The sequence below is a fragment of the Lepidochelys olivacea genome, assembly GCF_965140295.1.
Source record: "Lepidochelys olivacea isolate rLepOli2 genome assembly, chromosome: 22".
Classification (NCBI taxonomy): Eukaryota; Metazoa; Chordata; order Testudines; family Cheloniidae; genus Lepidochelys; species Lepidochelys olivacea.
Window position 1 is genome coordinate 21,671,773 of NC_140432.1, and position 24,016 is coordinate 21,695,788.

Consider the following 24,016-nt stretch of genomic DNA (forward strand, 5'->3'; position numbering starts at 1 on the left):
CATCCCTTGAGCAACATAAATTATACCAACAAAAGTTTCAGAGTAACAGCTGTGTTAGTCTGTATTCGCAAAAAGAAAAGGAGTACTTGTGGCACCTTAGAGACTAACCAATTTATTTGAGCATGAGCTTTCGTGAGCTACAGCTCACTTCATCGGATGCATACATGGATGGGCTATTACCAGCAGGAGAGTGAGTTTGTGGGGGGGGGGGGGCGGAGGGTGAGAAAACCTGGATTTGTGCTGGAAATGGCCCAACTTGATGATCACTTTAGATAAGCTATTACCATCAGGACAGTGGGGTGTGAGGAGGTATTGTTTCATGGTCTCTGTGTGTATATAATGTCTTCTGCAGTTTCCACGGTATGCGTCTAATGAAGTGAGCTGTAGCTCACGAAAGCTCATGCTCAAATAAATTGGTTAGTCTCTAAGGTGCCACAAGTACTCCTTTTCTTTTTACCAACAAAAGTGGTAGTCTAAACGAGCCCTAAGCATTAAATTCCTTAATAAAGGCAGCTGCAGCCACTGGGGGCCTGAACCTGATTAAGCATTTTCACGCATTTCCAAAAGAGGGAGATTAGCAGGATTTCAGGTGCCCTGGTCAGCAAAATGAGCTATGGTAGCAGCTGCCCTGCCCATTAACTGTCTTCTGAGGACTGCAGCTAGCCAAGATCTCCCCTGCATGGATGCAATGAGCTGACGGAAGTTTAGAAGTTTTATCCAATTTTTTTTTAAAGTGTAAAAAGCTACCAGCCTAAAGCTGCGGAGAATTAAACCCTCTACCCACAGGACAGCAACTGCATGGGCAGCATTGCTGCAAGCTGTGGGGGTTCAGGGCAAGAAGGTAATTCATTCTCCATGACTCATTCAGCCCTTGCCCCTCTGCTGAGTCTGGGGCAATTGAGCTGCAGGTTTGCAAGACAAGGACATTGGACAGGAACAGCTTCCCGTTGTTATCGATCTGGCTGAGTTAGACCGAAGGCCTGGAGAAGAAAAGGTGGGCACCACATTCCTAGTCCCCTCTCCCAGCCTCAGCCATAAGAGCAGAACCTTCCATTACATTAAACACTTTTCCCTCAAACTCCAGGAACTTCTGCACTTCTGTTCCCTCCTCTGCTGAAGGCTCACTCCATGCCCTCCTTCCCTCCAGTTATTCTTCCTTATTTATTAGCGTTATGCAAGGTGCCTAATTACCAATGCCATTGAGATTCCAGCCAGAAATCCAAAAACTACCCCCTTATCCTCAGCTCTTAATTACCATGTAGGCTTTAATTACATTTCCTGTTTTCATGACAAAATATTTCTCTCTCTCTCCTCTGTCTGCCCCCCCCACACAATCATTATAGAGCTCTAATAACAACCTCCCCATCCTGAGGGCAAGGGGGGGAGATATCTGATCTACCTTCCCAAGCAGCCGCCTCCCACCTAATCCCAAATCACTCATTCCTCAGAGAGCTCCAAGGCCTGGAATCGTGCCAGGGAAAAGGGAGGGGAAACACAGGTAACAGATTGGCACAGCATATCGCTTGGGCTTGATGGAGCCTGCAGGCCATAGTCATGACAGAAGTCTGGGTTCAAAGATGGGCAAAGGTGCAGTGAATGGCAGGGAATATGGTGGGATTCCCCTCTATTCAGTGTAAGGATTATGGGGACTCCCAAAAAGTTTCCCACTATACCATGTTGCTCTCCTACGGAAGATATCCCATCCCCAGGCACCTACATCCTGAGATGCTGCACCCACCACCACCCAAAGACTCTGTAGTAACACTGAGCTGGTCATGGTCTCCATGCAACAATGCTAACAGCTGGGAGGCTCCCTTGCAGACCTCCAGGTCGCCAAGGATCCAGCCACCAAGCAGCAGCCAGAGAAGAGCTCTTCTCTCAGGAGAAGTAGCAGCAATTCCTCAGTATCTGGCTAACCAGAGGAGAGCAGGAAAGGAGTTCTCTGAAAAGTGCCATCTTCTTGCACAGACACTATGAACAGGCAGGTGGGGCTGAGCAGCAGCTGTGCAGAAGCACCTGCTACAAGGCATGTTCTGTATTCATTACAGTATGTAATGGAGTATATTGTTATGGGCTGCTTGCTGACATCACTGATAGCTGAAGACTCTGGTCAACACTTTCATTGCCTTCCCCTGTGACTGTTTTGACTCTGTGCTACTCTATGATCTTTGTTCTTGTGCTAAGGAGCATGAGGTTTCCATTTCCTCTAGGCTAGTATTTATTACAGACTTTGAAAGACACTCCATACACAGACAAAAGCTGCTAGAGGAGTTTGATTGGCAGGGAGGTGGGGGAGGAACGGGGAAAAAGTAGGGAGATAGAAAAACCATCTGGAGAGTTCAGATTGGTAAGGACTGTTTCTGCACATGCACATACATGACTGCTGCCTACCTGGCAGGTCCCCTTGTTCCCATGGCTCTGAAAGGTAACATTCTCCATACTGATGTCACTCTGGCTGACAGTCAGTGCGACTGGAAGAAGTGATGTCATTTACACAAGCACTTGGTGCAGCATGACTTTCAGGAAGGTCATCAATCAAGGTGGTGGAAACCCATCATTCCGGGGGTTGGTCACCCTGCCACTGACTCAGAGCATGTCAATGGGAAGCAAATGCAGGCTGGCAATACTGAGGACTAAAATTAGTTTTGTAAAACCTCAATCTGTCTCTAGATTTGCACACACCAGAACACAGGCAGGTGCCATCCAGCTCCTGTTTTATTTGAATGACCAAAGTCTGTGGGTCAGAAGTTCAGTTGGGCTGGTTCACAATGGCTCAATAACGTGTTTTTCCTGTAGTGTATTGTGACAGCTTTGCTCCATCCATCTCTAAAAGCAAACAGGATGAGGATGCCTGAAGACTGAAGAATTAACAATACTCTACCTAGCAGAGATGACATCATGGGGAGTTTGTTTCCATGTCAGTGTCTGTGCCCCAATGTCAAGCAGACCACAACACAGACAGCAAGAAGGCATGTAATGGAACAGCTCATCTGGAGAGGTTGTGGAATCCTCATCCTTGGAGGTTTGTAAAAACACGTTTGACAAACATATGTCAAGTATGATCTAAGTTTACTTAATAATGTTTCAGCACACGGGGATGGACTAGATGACCTCTTGAGTTCTCTTCCAGCCCTACATTTCTATGAAAGCAGCTACATGAGAAATGTGGCAGAGTCCACAACATACAAATGTCCACATACATCTAAGGACAGCACACACAATTTAAGTAGACAGAGGTACTGAGGGCTCCTAACAGGGGTAAGGAACATGAGGGTGTATCTGCAGCTCACCTAAGCCTGTCCACTTTCTCACGCTGAGATTATACATGATAACCAAACAATCACACCTGATCAGGTGCCTATCAATACACACTGTGAAAGGTAGACACTGTACCTTTAAATGTTGTGAATGGATCTGCCATGTTAGAAGAGTTAATCCCCCCACTCCCCCCTAAACCCCTCTTAGCTACAGTGATGGGATAATTAGATGCGAGGGCTCAGCTCAGATGATGCTCCAGTTGCTTAGCAACTAATGGTTTCCATGGAAATGGCAAAGCACAGCCTTCAGAGCAGTAAGTGAGCAGTGCAGCAGGGCTGGGAGAGATGCCTTAAACTCTCGCACTGATCCGCTCCTCCAGAAACACTCAGAGGCCTTGAGGTATTAGGGAAAATGGGAAGGGGGTGCCTTAAAGACACAATATCCCTGTTTCAAGTTATAGTAAAAGGAATATCTTCTGTTGCTGTTTACAGTGTTGTTGCAGCCATGTTGGTCCTAGGACATTAGAAAGACAAGGACGGGGGGCGATGCAATATCTTTTATTCGACCAACTTCTGTTGGTGAAAGACAAGCTTTCAAGCTACACAGAGCTCTTCTTCAGGTCAGTGTAGCTCAAGAGTTTGTCTTTTTTCATCAACAGAAGTTGGTCCAATAAAAAAATATTACCTTACCCACCTTGTCTCTTTCATAAAAAGGAATGTGATTTTTCAAGTGATGCTTTAAATGACACATTCCACACATCTCAGTGACTCCCCATTGAGTGACAGCCCTCAGCTTGGAGCAGGAGCTGTGCATCTGTATGATACTGTCTACCTCACCCGAAGGCTTTGAATCCTGACACTAATGCCCTGATGTGTGGATCCTACTGTACTCAAAGGCTCAGAGTGTGAATTCTGGCTCCAGTGCTTGGATACAGGGGCTGGGACGTGAATCCACAAACTAATACATTTAGGTGAGGAATGAAGTTCAGACCTGTAATATATATATACTTGGTACTTTAATAGGACCAATTTCATAAAGCTCAGAACAATTACGAGCCAAATCAGTTGAGAGGAAGAATTAAATCAGAAAAATGTGAATGATGATCATGAATCACTTAAAAATATCTTACTAGATGCCCCAAACGCCGCAATCAAGGAAGAAGGCCATACTGGTTAAAAAACTGACCTGATTTAGAGGGGAAAGTGAAGGCAGCTATGAAAAATAATATATATAACAAATGGAAGAAAGGGTAAGTTAATAGGAATGGATATAAATCAAAAGTTAGCAATATAGAAAATTGCTAAGGGGAGCAAAAGGACGCAAGAAGAAATCTATGGCCAACAGAGTTAAAGACAATAAGGAGTATTTTTAAGGATATTAGGAGCAAAAAGAATCCTGACAATGGTTTTGGTCCATTACTAGATAGACATGGTAGAATTATCAACAATAATAATGCAGAAAAGGCAGAACTATTCAATAAATATTTCTGTTCTGTGTTAGGTGAAAAAACAGCTATAATTTCATCATATGGTGATAACACTCTTTCCATTTTACTAGTATCTCTGGAGGATGTTCAACAGAAGCTACTAAAATCAGACATTTTTACATCAGCAGGTCCAGTTAACTTGAATTTAAGAGGAGGAGATTGCTGGACCATTAATGTTGATTTTCAGTAAATCTTGGAGCACTGGGGAAGTTCCAAAAGACTGGAAGAAAGCTAATGTTGTGCCAGTTTTTAAAAAGGGTAAACAGGATGACCTGGGTAATTATAGGCTTGTCAGCCTGACATCGATCCGGGGAAAGATAATGGAGAGGCTGATATGGGACTCAGTTAATAAAGAATTAAAGCAGAGGAATCTAATTAATGAAAATCAACATGGGATTTTGGAAAATAGATCCTGTCAAACTAACTTGATATTTTTTTTGATGATATTACAAGTTTGGTTGATAAAGGTAACACTGTTAGCATAATATCCTTAAGACTTCTGTAAGGTGTTTGACTTGGTGTCACACAACATTTTGATTAAAAATCTTGAATGATATACAATTAATATAGCATGTATTAAATGGATTACTAAACTGGATAATGGATAGGTCTCAAAATGTAATTGTAAACAGGAATTGTCATCAAGCGAGTGTGTTTCCAGTGGGGTCCTGCAGGGATCAGTTCTTGGGCCTACACAGTTTAACATTTTTAGCAATGACCTGGAAGAAAACACAAAATCATCACTAATAAAGTTTGCAGATGACATAACAATTGGGGGAGTGGTACATAATTAAGAGGAAATGTCATTGATTCAGAGAAATTTGGATTGCTTGGTAAACTGGGCCAAATCAAACAATATGCATTTTAATACAGCTAAATGTAAATGTATACACCTAAGAACAAAGAATATAGGCCATATTAACAGGATGGGGGACTCTAGCCTGGGAAGCAGTGACTCTGAAAAACACTTGGAGGTTGTGGTGGATTATCAGCTGAACATGACCTACTAATGTGATGCTGTGACCAAAAGAGCTAATGAGATCCTGGATGCATAAACAGGGGAATCTCGAGTGGGAGTAGAGAGATATTATTTTACCTCTGTATTTACAACTGATGCAACCACTGCCGGAATACTGTGTCCAGTTATGGTGCCCACAATTCAAGAAAGATGTTAATAAATTGGAGGGGATTCAGAGAAAAGCCACGCAAATGATTAAAGGATTGGAAACCATACCTTTTGATGATAGACCCAAAGAACTCAATCTGTTTTGCTTAACAAAGAGAAGTTTAAGGGGTGACTTGATTACAGTCTATAAGTATCTACATGGGGAACAAATATTTAATAATGGGCTCTTCAATCTAGCAGAGAGAGGTCTAACATGATCCAATGGCTGGAAGTTGAAACTAGGCAAAGTCAGACAGTAATTAAACATTGGAACAATCTGCCAAGGGTTGTGGTGGATTCTTCACCACTGAGAATTTTAAAATTAAGATTGGATGTTTTTCTAAAACATATGCACTTCGAATTATTCTGGGGAAGTTCTAGGGCAAGGGCTCTCACAACAAATTTTTTGGTGGCCTCAGAGGGCACCAACTCCTGCTGGTGGCTACTCTGACAATTTGTTCCTAAAATACTTAATTAACTTTAGGAAAAACCAATAAATATACACATACACATGTCCAAATTATTATAATTTATTTATGTAGGATTTATTTTTTGCAGTCTCAATAATCAAAATAATGTACAGTTGTCTCTATTCTTTACTGGACCTAAACAGAATAGAAGCACAAATAAGGTGCTTTGCACATTCTTGTCATGTCTTTTGCTTTTTTGGGGGGTACTTTTTTTTTTTTCCAGACTTGCTAGTTATTAAGTCTGCTGTGAAAAATTATTTTAACAAACATACAAATATTACTTTTCACAGCAAACTTACTCAGTCCTGGCAAGCCTGAAGACAAATTAGGCCCTGGATGGGGAGGCTGATATGGAGGCAGCAGGAGCCAGGGGCACTGGAGTAGGCAGCGACAGCCAGGAGTATGTGAGTGGTGGTGACCTTGGGGCCGGAGCCCGCCACTGTACAGCCAGGGAACAGAGCCTGAAGCCCCACGGCTGGAGCCTACCACCCGCCACTCAAGGTCTGAAGTTTGACACCATCAGCCCTGGTAAGGAACTCACTGGCTGCCTGCTCCTCCAGCTTTTGTCTTTTCAGAGGTGGGCAGGGCTCACCCACTGCTGGCAGCCCTGGGGGAGGGGACCGCTGTTTTGCCACACACACACACTCATGGCCCAGGAGGCTGTGGCTGCAAGAAAAGTCCCTGGTGGCCACATGCAGCCACGGTGGCCACATTTGAGAAATGCTGGTTATACAGGAGGTTGGACTAGATAATCACAATGGTCCCTTCTAGCCTCAGAATCTATAAATCTAGATGTTGAATGTTGCCTCTTAGGGATCGGGATAAGAGGCATCCAGCTCAGTGCTGCTGAAACAAAGGACAAGAGGTGATTTCATCCAGATCCTCTAGTTCTGTAACATATACGAAAATGCCACCAATTGTGCATCAGTGAAAGTTGAGTTCAGATTTATTTTTTGGATGAGATTACAAGTTTGGTTGATAAAGGTAATAGTGTTGATGGAATATATTTACGATGATCACAATGGTCCCTTCTGGCCTTAGAATCTATGCCTAAATCCATCATGATAATAATGGCAAATGAAGGTAGCACTTGTTTAACACCCTACACTCCCAGTGTATCACTACCAGTGCCAGTTTCTGACTACGTCCTATACTATGCCAGTCCCAGATGTCTTCACACTGTATTACAGCCATGGCCTGCCTATCTCCTCCCACACAACACTCCACAAGCTGAGAGTGCAGCTGTATCACTTCAGGCTGTGATCTTGTCATCTCGAATAAGTTAAAGCAAAGCCAGGCCTGGTCAATACTTAGATATGAGACCTCTAGGGTTCTGCAGGAAGTGCTGATGATTCAGTAGACGGTTCTTCTCACTGACCCAATGTTCCACTATGGTGCTGAAGGCACTATATTGTAAAACTTAGGTCCTGGCCACTTGTGGTCATTAAGGGATGTAAGGTATACTTCTGTAAGACCAGGGGTGTTTAACCCCAATGTTCTGGCCCAATTCCAATTCTGATTATTCTATTCGGCCTCCCTAAATTCCCTATGAAGTTTCACTTGGATATGGAATTTTTCTTCATTTCCTGCCCTAAACTCTTGTGTAGTGATGTCAAGGATTTTCAAGGCCAACCACTGATTTGTTTCACCTCAGAAGTGGCTCCATTTCAGCGGAGAGTGAGGTCGTCTCTGCACATAAAGCTTTTAAAATATCACAGGCTTCACTGGCATGCTAGGTTCTACATAAACTTAAATCACAAAGCCATGGCCAGCTCTCAACGTCTCCCTCACCTCATCCATCCCTTCCACTTGCCACAGGAGGACTATCCATCCTAGACTACATGGCAACATGCTGTAGTGCCTTGGCATTTGCTGCAGCACAGAGAATCATCATCCAGCTTTTCCCTTTCCCCTCTGAGAGAAGGCTGATGGCATGGATGTGCTCCATCTTCTTGACAAAAGGGATCCAAAACAGAGGACAGTCTGATTACAGAATAGGCTTTTCCCACAGATAGGTGTTATCAAATAAGGGCATACCGCGAGTGCACTTTGGCATGGAGCAGTCAGACTGGTTTGGGTCCTGGAAAGCCCCATCTGCAACACTTGGCCTGGTCAAAGCCATGAATTCTTGAAAACTCTGGAGAATGTGTTTTCATGCCTATTGTGATAATTTACTTGCCCTCATAATAAATCCACATGGTGCTGGATGCAAGCTACAAGGCTTAGTTGACAGGAGCAGTATTTATCATTCCCTTTCTTGTAGGGACACCATGCAGTGCACTAGGTCATACTCTGAGGCCTGAGAGTCACCCCTTTATACAAGGCTGTCTGAATCCATCTCAGTGCTCATGCTATTATTTTTGCAGAACAAAGCAGAGCAGAAGGGCAATGGCTAGGGAATATATGGCACCTTCTCCGGTGGATTTACTATAGTAGATTTACCAGAATATATTCATTCCACAGAGATTAGAACCCATCCCACCCAACTCCCTGGTTATGAAGGGGGGTTTACAGTCCCTCTATATATGTCCCTCTTCAGAGAATTGTTCGAGTCAGTTTCACATCTTCAGTCGCATGATTTGGTCTTGGTCCAGGAGAGGTGCCCACATCACAAAAGCAATCAGCACAGCTGACACTAGTTGGCCCCCTTCTCTGGCAGCCTCAGCAGTGAGCACAAAGGCTGAACGGCCAGAAGCAGTGATGTCATTTAAACAAGTACTGGGCTTGGTGTGCATGCAGCTGGATTGTCCCTCTTCCCCGGCAGTCTGGGAAAGCGTCTTCTGCTATTGCTCAGGCAGGCAGTGCCTGGCTCAGGAGGTCTCAGAGAATCTCAGGGACCATCAACCAGCATCAAATTTAGTGTAATTCTTCTGTGACCAAACCAGGCACAATTACGCCATGTGGGAGGTGCTGTCACTTTAAACACTCACCAGCACTGGCTGCCGCCTGTTCCCCCGGCCATTCACATATTTAATTAGTGGTTACTATAGTGCAGTGCTCCGCACAGCTGAGCCCTAATTGGGCGACCGTGAGACACTGCTGCCAACGGCCCAGCGCTTCTCCTGCATATTTACATACTGTACGTAACCAGATCGAGCTGGCTGGGCTCCCGATAGGCAACCGGCAGCGCCCTCTGGTGGGCAGGCAACGCCAGTCGCGAAATCATTCCCCTCCTGGATGCCAGGCGCACCAGTGAGAGGGAAGTCTTTGTTTCTCTCCTAGGCAGAGGACTTCTCCCTTCTCTTCGCAGGTCACACCTGGCAACTTTGTATTCAAAGGGAAATGCAGCAGCAGGCTCTATCATTGTGGTCATGAAGGGCATTAGCACAACTGTGGGCGGATGACTGTGAGTGGGATAGCAGGGCATACTGTGGGTCAGGATTGAGGGGCATTGGCAACAGGGACTCAGAGCAGGAGGGGATATGCTTTTCCAGTGTGTCCCAGCTAGGCCAGGGTAGGGGGACTCACCATTTCCCCACCACCTGCTTTGCTTGTGGTATTCTGTTATTTCCTTATAAAATGCAATTTTCCTCCTCAGTGACACAAAAAACCCATTAGTGGCAGCAAAGGTGAGGAGGGAGGCTTGCTGCAGCATCCAGAGATGACATGTGGCTCCAAGATTATCAGAATTATTGGAACAAGGAAATTTAAAAACAATAACACAACTTCCCCGTCATGGGAACAGAATTTTATGCCTTTTTTAGGATTTTAATTCTGCATGTGCCAGGCACCGCTAGAGATAGTGCAGGTGCATCTTGCTTCCTTGTATTCCACTCAATCCTGCTCTGTTTCCATGTGGACTGAACTTCCCTTCTAGTCCTGCATTCCACTTATCCTCAGGCTGCGAATGACCCTCAGTCCCAACCTGCAGACCCAATGCTAGTTCAGTCATGGGCTCCTCTTGCAGCTCTGCCAAAGCCCCTCAGTCCTGCTAAGCAGTCCACCTGCTATTCCCTTTATAAGAGGAGAGATAAAATGTTAAGATATTTGCCATCTCTGCTGTTTGAAGCCTCCGTCCAAGTATCAGCCTGTCACTGAGCTAATTTCCCTGTGATTAAGGTCTTTTCCCTGGCTACCTCAAACCACCGTCCTATTGTCAGTCAGCCTCTCTCTGATCCTCCCTCATCAGAGACCAGCACTCTGGAAAGGTATCAGAGCACATTTCTTCCTTTCTTTTTTTTTTTATAAAGATTGCAGAACATTTCAAACTCTTTCTCCTATTGCTATCAAACATGGAAATCAAAGGGAAACGCCATGCTTTGTTCAGTGGGGTAGCAGCGCAAAAGGTGAGCAGCAAACCCAGAACTACCAAATACTCTTGTCAACTTGACTTTGAAGTAGTTTTGAAAATCTTGGAGGAGGGGCAGAGATCTGAGATCAGCTCTTCTGCTGCAAGTTCACAGAGTTTAAGGACATAGGGGGTGCAAATTTGCTCTTCCCCCACCCGAAAAATAAAGTTTCTGTACTCGAGACACCTCCAAGTCAGGACATAAAGCTGAGGAAAACTGATTATTCTAGGAATTTGTGCAGCTACTGTGCAATGAACTGGCTATTGCTTGGCTCTCTCACACACACAATGTGTGTGTGTTTCACTCACCCTCCCACCTACCCCCTTACACACTGTCTGGCTATAGAGTAGACAACCTATGTCGGCAAAACTTACATCACTCATGGGTGTGAATATTCCACCACCCGAGCGATATAAGTTACACAGACATAAGCACTTCTGTGCACAGCACTGTCAGCGGGAGAGCTTCTCCTGCTGAGATAGCTTATACCGCTCGTGGAGGTGGTTTTCTTATGCCAATGGGAGAGCTCTCTCCTGTCAGCATAGAACATCTTCACCAGATGTGCTGCAGTGGTGCACCCGTATTGGTACAGCTGCGCTTCTGCAGAGCTGTTCAGATAGGCATGGACTTGCACACACAGGTCCTACCTATGCTGCAACAAGAACTCCTGTCAAGGGACCTACTTAAACAGGGCTATCCTCATGTTCCACTGAAAGCATGGTTTCAATTTCCACTAGAAACAGGACCTTAAGCATTATGGAGTTAGGACTCAGGCATTCTATTCCCAGATCTGCTGCCAGCCTTGCTCTAAGGCAAGGTCATTAACCTCCACTTTACAAATGGAGAAGACCAATGAATTTGACATTATCCAGGTTTTCATTGTGCCCTCAAGTCATGGTAAAGCCCTGGATAGTTACAATGATTAGAATCCATCTGCACTGCAAATATCAGCCATGCCCAGGTACCGACAGGTTTAACCAGGTGCCCGACGTAGCTGCAGTTGTGGTGCTGACAGGACCACAGCATCTCTCTGATTTCTTGGTTTCCTCGCTGCCTCATGGTCTCTTTCTTTCTCAGTTTGCCTCTGCTCATCTGAACACGCCCTCTCCCTTTGTTTAATCAGGAAGAGGGAGCCATTTCTGAGTAACCTAACCACCAGGGCTGTTCTTAACTGTCACACAGATCAGGGATCCTGCCTTCAGGACAGACACAAAGCCTGGGAGCTAGCGCTGCACCTGAGCCACAGCCTCAAACACCTGCTGCAGCACAGCGTGTCTGAGGGAGTGCCAATGAGAGCAGGAGGTAGAGTTGCCAACATTGTATTTCAAAGATAATGGACTGTTTTTTTAGCACCTCTGCCCTGCCCCACCCCTCCTCCCAATATCATCATCATCATCATCATCAATAATAATAATAAGCAGTACTCACTTATATTAACCAGGAGTATCTCTTGCTTCTTTTTACAGCACTCAGGAACTCCAGATCTTGTACAGAGATGAAAAAATAAGGGATGTCCCACGTAATAAGGGACTGTTGGCAACCAGGAGATGACCCTGCAACCAGGCCAGTCAGCTGTGGTGTAACATGCACGAGAACAATGTGGGCAAGACCACTCCCTCCTTTGCCAAGGAAGTAGACTACTTTTTTTGGGGGGGGCTCTAACACAAGCAATAACCAAAGCAGGCCCAACAGGAATTCACAGGCCCAGGAGCAGCACTGACAGACTCCTTCTCTGCAGACTGCAGTAGTCTTTGAGGCTGACCGCGTTACAGTGACAAGAGTCAAGAGAGCCAGTGGTAACCACATCTCAACATGTAATGTAGGCACGACCTTTACTGGGTCTGTCCAAGACTGGTTACAGAACACAGCTAGGCCATCCTGTACAAAACAGAACCAGGTCTGGAGAGGAGCATAACTGAATCAAAACTCAGTTTTAATGCGCAGCTCTGCCTCATTTAAACCACAATAAGTCACAGCCAGGATGAGGCTCTTAGCTTTGTGTGCATGACTGCGGCCCTACTGTTAGTGCCAGCTAAGGAAGATCCTGTTTAGCTTAGGCGGTAGAGGCCTATGTTTTGGGAGTTGGGCTCCAATCCTGACAGGGTACATGTGTGATTTATTGAGTGGGTCTCCTTCCTGCAGCACACAAATTTGTTAGACCTTCCCTTCCCTCCAGAGCATATCACATCCTCTTTGTTTGAAATTATGGAGCAGCACAATCAGTGTGGAGACTGGAGTCCTGGACACATGGGGCGGCGGGGGAAAGTTGGGGAGGAGTGTAAAATGAGGGGCCTCCTACCCTCCCCCAATATCTCCAAACGTCTGAGCAACTTGGAAGTAAGCTGAGCTGCTACTCTTAGGCCCAGTTTACGCTAGAAAATTAGGTCAGTTTAACTATGTTGGTCAGGAGTGTGAAAAATCCACATCCCAGAGCAGCACAGTTAAGCCAACCTAAATCCTTGTGTAGACAGTGCTAGGTCAACAGAAGAATTCTTCTGTCGATCTAATTACTGCCTCTCCCATCGGTTTAGGTAGTGTGTACACTGAAGCACTACAGCAGTGCAGCTGTGCTGCGGCAGCATTTTAAGTATAGACAAGCCCTAGCACCTGCTTGACCCCTGTCTCTGCTCACCATACCCCATACTTGCAGAAATCACAGCAAGACAAAAACATAGGCAAGGATACCTGGAGAGAGGAGAAAAAGTGACAGACGGGGAATGGAGGGGCTGGTAAGGGGAGAGCTGATCAGCAGCACTGAAGGTGGCAAGCAGAGAAATTGTCCTTTCTGCTGGATTTGTCTAGTAACTCCCCTCACACAGAAGTTGCTGGGCCAGCTCAGCACCAGGCTCCATGTCTCCTCATGGAAGGCAACTGCAATGCCAAAAAGAGATCTTTGTTCCAAGATGGCATGAGGAGAGGCACTGGGCCCATCACCTCCCACTTCTGATCCCCTGACTCCTGTGGCAGTGTGGATGCAAAATTCCAGTCACAGTCATCATGGGAGGCCTGACATTGTGTAATCGAGGAAAAGGGGATTTGACTCCTGTTTCCCACCCACTAGGAGATGCACACCAAAAGAATCACTCACATCCAGGATAAGAGCACATTGCCCTCCTGCCACACACACAAGCAGGAGCTGTGGAAGCAGAGGCAGAGATCAGGGCCACCCCTGAGATGCTGGCCCCTGTTCATTCTGGATAAGTAGAGAGAAGAGTACACATGGGACCACTGCTAGCCAGGGGACCTGTGATGAAAGGAATCTAAAGCTGGCAATGATCTGAAGGGCACCCAGCATCTTGGCTCTGTGAACTAATCAAGCAGACAGCAAAAAAAGAGCCTCCAACACCACCTTCCAGGATCTTGATCCCACTCAGTGAGCCAATTCATCTCTCACGGGGACCCCATTCGCACACATCCTGTATCATCTGACACCACTGATCACTAGATATCACCGTGCTGCCTCTCAGAGGCTGTAGGAAGCATGGAAATGCCCTGAAATGGCTACGCTCCTTCTTCTTAGACTTTGCCCAGATGATCCTCAGGGCTATTTCCTCTATCTCCAAGACCTTTACCCACAGAGCCCCACAAGGCTCTGTCCTCTATACTAGGCTTTTGGGAAAGCTGGCAAAGCACCAAGGGCTGCAGTGCCAGCAGTAGCACTGAACATACACAGCGCCATCTTCCAGCTCTCTCAAAGCTGGGACAAAATTAGCACCGAGATGAAGCTGATACTGGTAGGAAGAGGGGTGAACTTCCCACCCTCCTCTATAACATTGCTTACTGTCAAGGACCGTTACCTTCAAATCACCAGGTCAGTCAGCAGCCCCAGAATCTCTTTTTGGACTCTTTACTGCTATTGGATGCCACCAATAGGCCCCTTACATCTATGATTGACAGAATGGTGCACAATATGTTGGCCAGACACGGACATGCCTGTACTGATCCATGTATTCATTATCTCCCGGCTTAGCCGCTGCAACTCATATCTTAAATGGAAGCCACATTCCTTGAAATAGCCATTACTTGCAAAAGAGGCAGCAGCCCACCTGCTCAGTGACTCAGACCCCTGAAGACATCACCCCAGTCCTCTGCTCTCTGAACTATGCCCATGGAACAGAGTCCAGTTTATTCCAAGCCCTCCAGGGGATTAGTACTGGCTACCTGGAAGACAGCTCTCTCCACAGCCATGACAGCAACATTCCCCCAAACAATGAAACCAGCAACCATTGAGGGAGGCTCATGAGACAGACCATAGATGGAAGCTGGTCCTGGGCTATGGAGCTCACTAGGCCAGAGAGAAGAAGGACCATGGATCAAATGCAAATGGATCAGTTTCAAATGCAAATCTTGTTTCTCTTGCTCAGCTTTCCCGGAGTAATTCACACAGTGTGGATATGCTCCTACAGATGTGTGGATACAGAGATGTGCATGGATATGAACACACACACACACACACACACACACTCACAAGCAGTTGATCACACAGAAAGTAATGCTTGGAATCTACATACATTTTTGTTGAATTTTTTGCATCCCAGAAGTTTTACTTTGTCTAATGCACCATAAAATAAGAAGAGGGGGGAGGGCGGGGTCACAGAGTCTAAAACGTCCGGAAGGACTTCAAACCTGAGAGAGAAGGACTAGCTGCTGGGCTATGCCCCCTCAAGGGGCACCCACTGCCCAACTGAGATTGTGAGTTTTCTGGGGCAGGGACTGTGTCTGGATCTGTTTGGATAAATTTGCAGTAACAAATGCTATGATTTAACTATATCCTCTGCTGCTGTGTCAAGTCTTCTCTATCTCATAGAACCAGGAGTGGAGGGAGCAGATCAACTAGTTTTGACCTATCCCTCTGGGGCTCTGGGATTGAGGGGAATCATGCCCAGAGGAGTCCTTGGACCAAACTCAGCCCTTGGACCTGCAACCACCTATACTCCAGGGATGGACTTGACCCCTTAGTCTCTATGTCAGATCTCAGATCACAGTGCCTCCCTCCCATTCTCTCACTACCAGCTGAACTGCAGTGCAGGCAGAATTCCATCTCATCTCCTCCCCACAACCTGGCAGAATCCAGCATCTGTGACACACCTGAGATCAACAATTGCTGCTGCCCATCTCCCTCTTCTCCTCCTGCATGCAAACACTGCCTCTGCTTGCAGGGGCCTGGAAGCCTTTGCAAAGACCTGCAGTTGCACAGAAATTAGAGTTTCACTGTCAAATCTAGGGATCCCTTCCCAACTGTACTGAAAGCCCATATCCCTGCTGCCTGCATGGGGCGAAACAGGGGGAAGTCCACTTGCTGGGGGAGAAGCCCCCATCCCTCTGAGTTGCAGCCTGATAAAGCCTCTCTGGATTCCCAGGGTGTGGATTATATGGGTGACTCAATGTCAGGGGGGGCGTGGTGAGGGAAGGGCATCTGGTCAGAGTTTTCAGCAAAGCTGCTCCCCTTGGCGGTCTCCTGAGCAGGTAAAACTCACCTGGCTGTGAAGATTCCAGCCATTCAGATACCAGGCAGCCTCCAGATCATTACCGTCACCTCTGTATGCTCTCATCTTCACTCACAGTGCAACTGCTGACCTTTCTGACTGTCTGCATGTTCTTCGGGAGGACCAAAGCAGCAGGTTTTCTCTTTCTCCCTCTGTTTTCTCTGAAATGTGATGTCCAAAGCATTTGTTGCTGCTGCTTGGTTCCTTGAGGTTTCTAACATTGGAACTACAGGGTGGCCAGAAGGAAACACATGGCTGCAGGGAGGACGGATAAACTTGTGGTTTACACTGGGAATCAGGACTAACATGGTCACGGACTCAAGTGTGACCCTGACCAAGTCCCAACCCCTCTGGTGCCTCAATGTCCCCATGTGTACATGATAGTTGAGGATCCTGACCTGGCTGGGCAAAACTGTAATGGGCTGAGAGATCATGGAGTAGGGAGATGCTGCTCAGGGTATGGAATGAGTTCTGGAACCAGCTCCTTGTCAATGTGAGTCCGGGTGGATATCCTAAGGGATTCTCCTTGGCCATAGGGGTAAGGGCACATCAGTGGAGGGCCCCAGAAGGAGTGCAAAAATCACAGACACAATGGACAGAACCTCAGAAATTCTCCAAGGGAACTTGAAACGCATTAGCCCCTAAGATCAAGGGGGGAAAATTATTACAACTGTTTCTAACATGTTCATAGGTGTTCAGAAGGTAACAAATAAGAAGAGCTATTCCCTGAGACAGCTCTGAAATTTCAGCTCAGTACCATAATGCAAATAGAGCAGGCAACTGAAGCTAGGACTTCTGGGCTCTGTTCCCATTTCTGCTACTGTCTCATTGTGTTGACTCTGCACAGGTCAGGTACTCCTCTCAGTGCCTTGCTTTTCCCATTTATACAATGGAGATCCTGCCAACACCCAGCAGTGCTGGGAGGGGGCACTCTCACTTAGCATCTTTAAAGTGCCTGAAGCACCTCAGAGGAGAGGCCTCCTCCTACAGCGACAAAGTACTCGCATTCTTACTGCGCAGAAAAGGTAAGTTTACCTACTCTTGCCGTTTCAGCCCTAAAACTTCCCCTCCCTCCCCTTCCTATTTATGGCCACCTGATACTCAGCACCCACTGATCTACACACCTGCAGATGGTTGGCCTCACATCAGTACTGCAGCTATTAACCCTTTATATTCCAGTCCCAATCAATGCAACTGCTGGAGGTCCTTTGTGTGTCTTGAAGATTTGGGGCTACTCTATGCTGATGGGAGAGAGCTCTCCTGTCGATATAATCAAACCATCTCCACAAGCAGCAGTAGCTATGCCAACAGGAGAAGCTCTCCCACCTGGAAGAGCCCAAGCTCCAGCTTGCATGGCCTAGTAGCCAGGCTAAGCACCCTTGGTTACCCTCTCCGTGTAGCTCTGGTTGCCACTCCCTCACCAGGGACAACACCGACAAAGCATTTGAGGGAACTTATGAGAAAACACACCTCAGAGATGGGCTGGATCCAAACCTCAAGCTGTAGAGAAAATGCTGGGGATCCAAAATCCAAGCTGAGCTTCACAGCTCTCGCATCTGGATGTTCTATGAACATGGCCTGGCACTTTGGAAGAGGCCCTAGACTAAAAGGAGAGGAGACATCTGGTTTGTCTTGGGTGAGCATGAAGAACTGATTGGGGCCAGACACGGGAGCCTGGCTGGGGGTGGGGAGGGAGTAGGGGGCCAATAGGCAGGTCTACTGTGGGGAGCTGAAGGTTCTTATCCATCCAGAGTTTCATCTGTAGTGCTTTCAGATTTCAACATCTCCAGCTTTTCCAGTGTGCTCTTTCCAGCATTTGCTGAGAGCTTCTTGATGGCAGTGCCCCTGTGCCAGTTCACTGGGGCACATGCCAGCATCCATATCACACATCTCAACGGAACCACAGGTCAGTGAGATGCCTTCTCCCCATCAATTGTCCCGAGCTCCCCAGCACAGGCAGCCATAGGTTTACACACAGCAACTGGAGTTTTTGCTGTAGTTTTAGCAGCCAGGATTAGTGGTTAAAGTAAGGAGTCAGGATTTCTGGGTTCTTGCCCAGCATTGGCAGGGGAATTAGTCTAGCAGTGAAAGCAGTGTGGGCAGGGAATCAGAGCTCCTTTGTTCTGTTCCCACCCCTACCACTGAGTCACTGCATAACCTTAGTAATTTTAATTAGAGGGGGTGAAATCTTGAGTTCAAACCCCTTCAGATTTCATAGTTCCAGATTCAGATTCCCAGGTTGGAGCCTACCCCTGTGGTTCTGTTTGGGGTTAAATCCAAACTGGGTGGTGCCTATTTTCTGGTTTTGATGGGGATGAACTAATGAGACTTCTGCCCAAGATGGTGAATGGGGTTTTCAATGGTGGTCTCCCAGCCAAGTACTGCTCAACTGCATCCCTGCTTAGCATATGAGATCTCACAGCCCAAGCAGGCCTGACTGCAGGATACCCCAAAGCAAGGTGAGAGAATGAAGGGTAACCAAAGGTGACTTTGTGATGGGAGTGTCATTGCTCTGAGCCCAGAGGCTGCATATTTGAATCCCACAACGTTTGCAGCAGGCCTGGCTCCAGTGTGATCTTGTGGCTTTTCTGCTGTCTGTCATAGGATTTCCATTTATGGGGAACCCCTGGATCCTTCTCCCTATGAGGGGAAAGACCTTCTGAAAGGGCTGCTGAGGAGCTTTGACAGGGGTGGGGAACCAGGCCCTACACAGATACCCACTAAGCAGCTTTGGTGAGCTCCGGAGGACCAGGAAGCCAGGCCATTCTGAATCTGTGCCAAAAATCTGCACACCAGCTCTACAGGGGTTTGGCCTCCTCCCAGGCCCACAAGGAAATCCCTGGGTTCTAAACGCTCCTTCCCTCCCCACACCAGATATCAGGCACTTCACTGTGCCCCCATGCTGCGGCAGGCATGACCTGGTCAACCTAATGGACAGCAATGGTGGGTTCACATTGACAAGACTGGATGCTTATCAGGTCACAAACCTAGTCCTCACTGGCTCTTTGGCTCTTAGGTAAAAATCCAGGAGGCCAACTGGAGAGGTGTTTGCAGGTGTGGAGTGATCCTGGGTCTCTCAACTGCATTTTCTTCTTCTGCAGCATTTCTTACTCCACCCCCAAAAAGGACCCTTCTAGATCCACAAGCAACACTGTCACCATGGTCACTCTGGAGCGTAAGTGATGCCACTTTGTCTAGCACACTGAAGACTCCTGCCTTTATCTGGGCTGAGTTACTAAGAAAGGGATGGACAGGCAGCTGCCTTGCATCAAAGGGAAGAATGTGGTAATGGATTCTAGCACACCCAGAGCAGAGCCATAGGCCTTCTCCTACTCAGACACAAGGGTCTTCATTTGTACCTGTATATACATGAGCCATGGCACAGCCTCAGACTACATCGCTCCATTGTCTATTCCACAGTTTCACACTCTCCAGAGCTGGAGCTTCAGTAGAAGAGGCGGACCGGTGTTCTGGGTCCATACTGAATAAGGGGGATGGTGGTGGGGAAAGGTCTGCTCTATTTCCCTTGGACTCATGGGTGTCTGATGAATTCTCCTCCTCAGGAGTGGATTACAGGAACACAGCTGTGGACATCTCATGCAGTGGGGTCATGGTGGTGATCACGGTTCTGCTCTCCGCAGGCCTCATTGCTGTGCTGGCAATCACAGGCCGCAAGTGAAGCCGGATGGTGCCCAGAAACCCACAGACAGTCGTTTCCCCTGTGGAGACAGTACCACACTGTCAGTGACATGCAAATTAATACAAAAGGCTGGGCCCTTTTTTATTTTTTGGGTTCTTTCTGATGGAAAGAAAAGGCCTGGACAGTTCCCCCCACATAGTTTTTCCTTCTTCCTTTTACATTAGAAGCTCAGGTCTTGGCTGCCCTGTTTGTCCTGGAGGACTCTGCGAATGACTGCAGATCAAGAAGGATTGTGATACCTCGTCTACACCTTATAATGGTATAACTATTCAGTTAGGGTTTTTAACTAAAATAGTTATACTGGTACAAGCCCCCAGATGGATGAAGTTTCACCAGTATAAAGGTACCTTACACTGGTTCCCCCTCCCGTATAAGAGTAAGCTGTAATGGTATAAGCGCATCCCAGCTGGACCCCAGCTGGTGAAACTTGGAAGAAGCCTTGTACAACTTTATCTACTCTGATATATTTAAAGCAACACAACTTGTCTGTGTAGACAAGGCCTTAACCACATGTCAAGGGATTTCAATTTGGGGGGAAGGGATTCGATTCAGACTCATTCAAACTCCAGTTTTTGTTTTTCTTAACACCTGTTTAGCCTCAGACACCTGGGAGAAAAAGTGCCTTTGTTAAAGTTTCAGCCCCTAAACCCCTTCGGTGAAAGGCGGAGATAGCTGTCAGGCCAAATCTCTGACTCTTCCAAAGAGATCTCCAGCAAAAACAGGGACTAACTGGCTTGACATTCCTGAGATTCCTAACAATGAAACCAAGCAGAATTAAAAATCAAAACCCTAAAAATTTTCATGCCTACTTTATGAATCTTAAAGAATCAAAACCAAGGGCACAAATCCACTTTTCTTCCCCCTCCCTCCTTGCAGGTCACTTTAATATGGTAACCTCAGTTTAATTCATGGCTTTGCTCCTCCTGAACTTTTCCCGCGCCCTGTCCGAGACGCCAGTTTAATTTGCTTCATGTTATATTTGCTACCAAAGCTACAAGAGTGATCAGTCCATGCACTTCCAGGCATGACATTCTAACCAGCTAGGATGTAAAAAAAATTCCCTCTTCCCAGACATCATTGGATAGCACTGCATGATATCTAGCTTCTCCGTTGTCAGACACATTAAGGGGAATTCTTTCCTCTGAAGCTATTGTCACTGGCCAGGACTCCAGGCCAGATAGGTTTGATCTAGTGTGCCAGCTATAGGCAGTTTAATTCCTAGTTCTAAATGTTATTCATCCTCTGCAACTCCCAAAGTTAACCCTTGTGGTGCTTGAAGCCACAGGATGTATGGGATTTCCCTTGTATCATTCACTTCCTGAAGAACATGTGTTCTGTCCTCATCTTATTGAGCATAACAATGAAATGTAGATGCCATGGGCTGTATCTACTTTCTCCTCACCTTCCCCACATGTTCAAGATCTCCTCTACTTTATTCCTAGCAGATTAAGGGAATCCTCTCACTGCCAGATGCCAGTGTAGCCACAGTGAACTGGCTTGGATTCTGGTGTGCACTTGGTCTCAGAACTCAGAATCCATTTAGTTTCCAAGATCATAGACCTATCATGTGCAGTCAGGGGGGAAAACACTCACAAGGAGATTGGTGATGATGGATGCCCCACCCACTTCTTTCATTTCCCATTCTACAAGGATTCTTGCCACAGTCTCACATTGAGCGTGATAAGTGGGGGAGGTGGTTGTGCTAGAAGCTAAAGTTCCTGTTGGTTCAGGATCCAGGATGGAGTGGATCTTCTGAGTTTACTTCTGGAGGATTTGGAGCTGCCTGTTCCCTCCAGTGCCTTCAAGGATTGTTATTAATTTACATGCCCTAGTTTATGTTGGGGCCTTTTGTCTTTATGATGCTCAGATCCTAGTGATGGGCTCCCATATAGGAAGCTAAATTGTAATGTTACATCTCCTGCTCTTATAATGGGGTCCTGGAGGAGCCAGGAGGCCTTTCACTGCTCCTTTCTGGGCATGCATGTGAGTGGACTCTGTTTGTAGATTGGGTTTTCTTGGGGCTTTTCCTCTTCTCTATCTTTTTCTCTGTTTAAATGCTCTCCCCTGGTCATCAATAGATCATTTTTGTATAACCCAAAGACTTCATCCTCTGCAAGGGGCTTCTCTTTCCTTTATCCTGCAAGGTTGACAATATGTCAATAAAATGTGAAGTTTCTCCTTAAAAGAACTCCTCAGTTGGTCTGCTTTGGTTTCTGCCTCATGCTGCAGCATTTTGTTTCAAAAGGTTCCAGTGCTCCCCGGTGGAGAACATGTTGCCTTGACAGACATGACAGGGGTGTTTGACCTATGGACCCTGCTTTAAATGGTATATACCTGTAAAACACATCCCAAACCTACACCACAAAGGAAAGCCTGAACATGAGCTGAGTATCTGTTGTGCTTCACAAAAGTTTAGTTGGAGACTTGCTTTCAACCTGAGACTGTCCCAATATCAGGGCACATTTTTTTTTAAATTGCCCCAAATAATCAATTTAGTCCCATCACTTAGCTGTGGGCTGGGTGAACCTCCCTCCAAACTGCAGCTGTAACTAAGGGCACGTCTTCACTTGCAACGTTAAAGTGCTGCCACGGCAGCGCTTTAACGTGGCTTGTGTAGTCGTGGCATAGTGCTGGGAGAGAGGTCTCCAGGCACTATAAACATCAATCGATCACCTCCACAAGAGGAATAGCTCCCAGCGCTGCTGTCTACACTGGCACTTTACAGCACTGAAACTTGCAGCACTCTGGTGGCTGTTTTTTCACACCCCTGAGCGAGAAAGTTACAGCACTGTAAAGTGCCAGTGTAGACAAGCCTTGAGTCAGGGAAATTGCTTACACCACCATCAACATGTGTAGTGTGCCTGGAAACTAACTGCATGCTGGACTTTCCCCTGTTGGGTCTTCACCTGTGAGATAAATCTCTCCCTTCCTGATCATCAAGGCCACTGTGGGTGGGGGCAGGATTAAATTAAACCAAGTTGAACATCTGAATTGCATAGTTTACACCACAGATTGGGTGAAGAGCCAGGTATATGTGATACGATTACAAGGAACAAAAGGAGCGAATGAAGCTTCAAGTGTATCCTTCACTTTTTGGTGGCAGTTTGGAAAAGATACACAATAAGCACATCCGGGTCTTCTTTAGCAGGACCTTTTGTGCCGATGTTGTTACTTTCTGGGACTCCCTTGATAACTTGGTTATGCTGATCCCTCCTAACAAATAACATTTCAACATTTCCAATGTAACACCAAAACCAGTTCCCACCTCTGTCCATTGACCTCTGCTGGCACACAGAACCATCACATCACATGACCAGTTAGGGAGATTTTAAAAAAATATTATCCAAACTCCATGTCAAAGAGGCACTAGAAAGGGTCCCCATGTGCCCAATCAGAGTCTGTGCAATTCTTCACTAATGAAGCTAGACTGTAATTTTACATCTCCTGCTCTTGTAGTGCTGCCCTGGAGGACCAAGAGCAACCCTACAACAGCAAACAGGGTGCAGATGCCAAGAGCAACCTTACAATAAACAGGGTACAAAGACTCCCCTCACTCTGTAGTGACCCCACTCGGTGATGACAGGATCTGAAGGAAATTAGTGTATTAGGCACAGATTCTCAAAAGTTCCAGAATTTCAATTAGAGTTAGGTACCTAAATACTTTTGAGAATCTGAACCTTAATTCTTGGGCAGAGCTTTGAAGATGTAGAGGTATGTATAAATACGCAGCATTATTATTCCTCTCTCACCCTCCTCAATTCCGTACTGGTGCTAGCTCACTGGGGGCCCCTAAGCAGGAATATTTTTGCCCCTACTCACACAACAGATACTCATAATTAACAGGGGGCTCCTTTGAGCTGCTTGGGGCCCTAAGTAATTGCTTAGTCTGCTTATGTCTTGCTCTGCTCATCTAGAAAGAAATTTGTAGCAAAGTGAGGCCAATAGGAGAATCTTCCACACATTGACATGTACCACAGCTCTTGCCTAGCTCAGGCATGGAGCAGAGCAGCAAAGTGAACAGGACAAGAGCCTGCTCAGTTTCATTCTCTAGCTGTGCTCCATCTGCTGGTGGGCTGGCAGCAAAATGAGGTTACAAGTAAGTCTGTTGAGTTTATCTTGGAGCTGTGGAGAGAAGCAGCGGGGGAGCAGAGTAGCAAGTTGT

At 46.5% G+C, this 24,016-nt stretch overlaps 1 protein-coding gene across 1 annotated transcript in view; it reads right to left on the reverse strand.

Moving 5' to 3' along the window:
• BCL9L (BCL9 like) overlaps nucleotides 1-24,016 on the reverse strand; it is a 172,135-nt gene that overhangs the window by 128,349 nt on the left and 19,770 nt on the right. Inside the window, exons 3-4 of the mRNA XM_084611706.1 lie at nucleotides 17,625-19,873; nucleotides 16,146-16,315 (exon numbers count right to left, since the gene is read on the reverse strand). The gene's annotated coding sequence lies outside the window, so the exon portion shown is untranslated. The remainder of the gene's footprint in view (nucleotides 1-16,145; nucleotides 16,316-17,624; nucleotides 19,874-24,016) is intronic.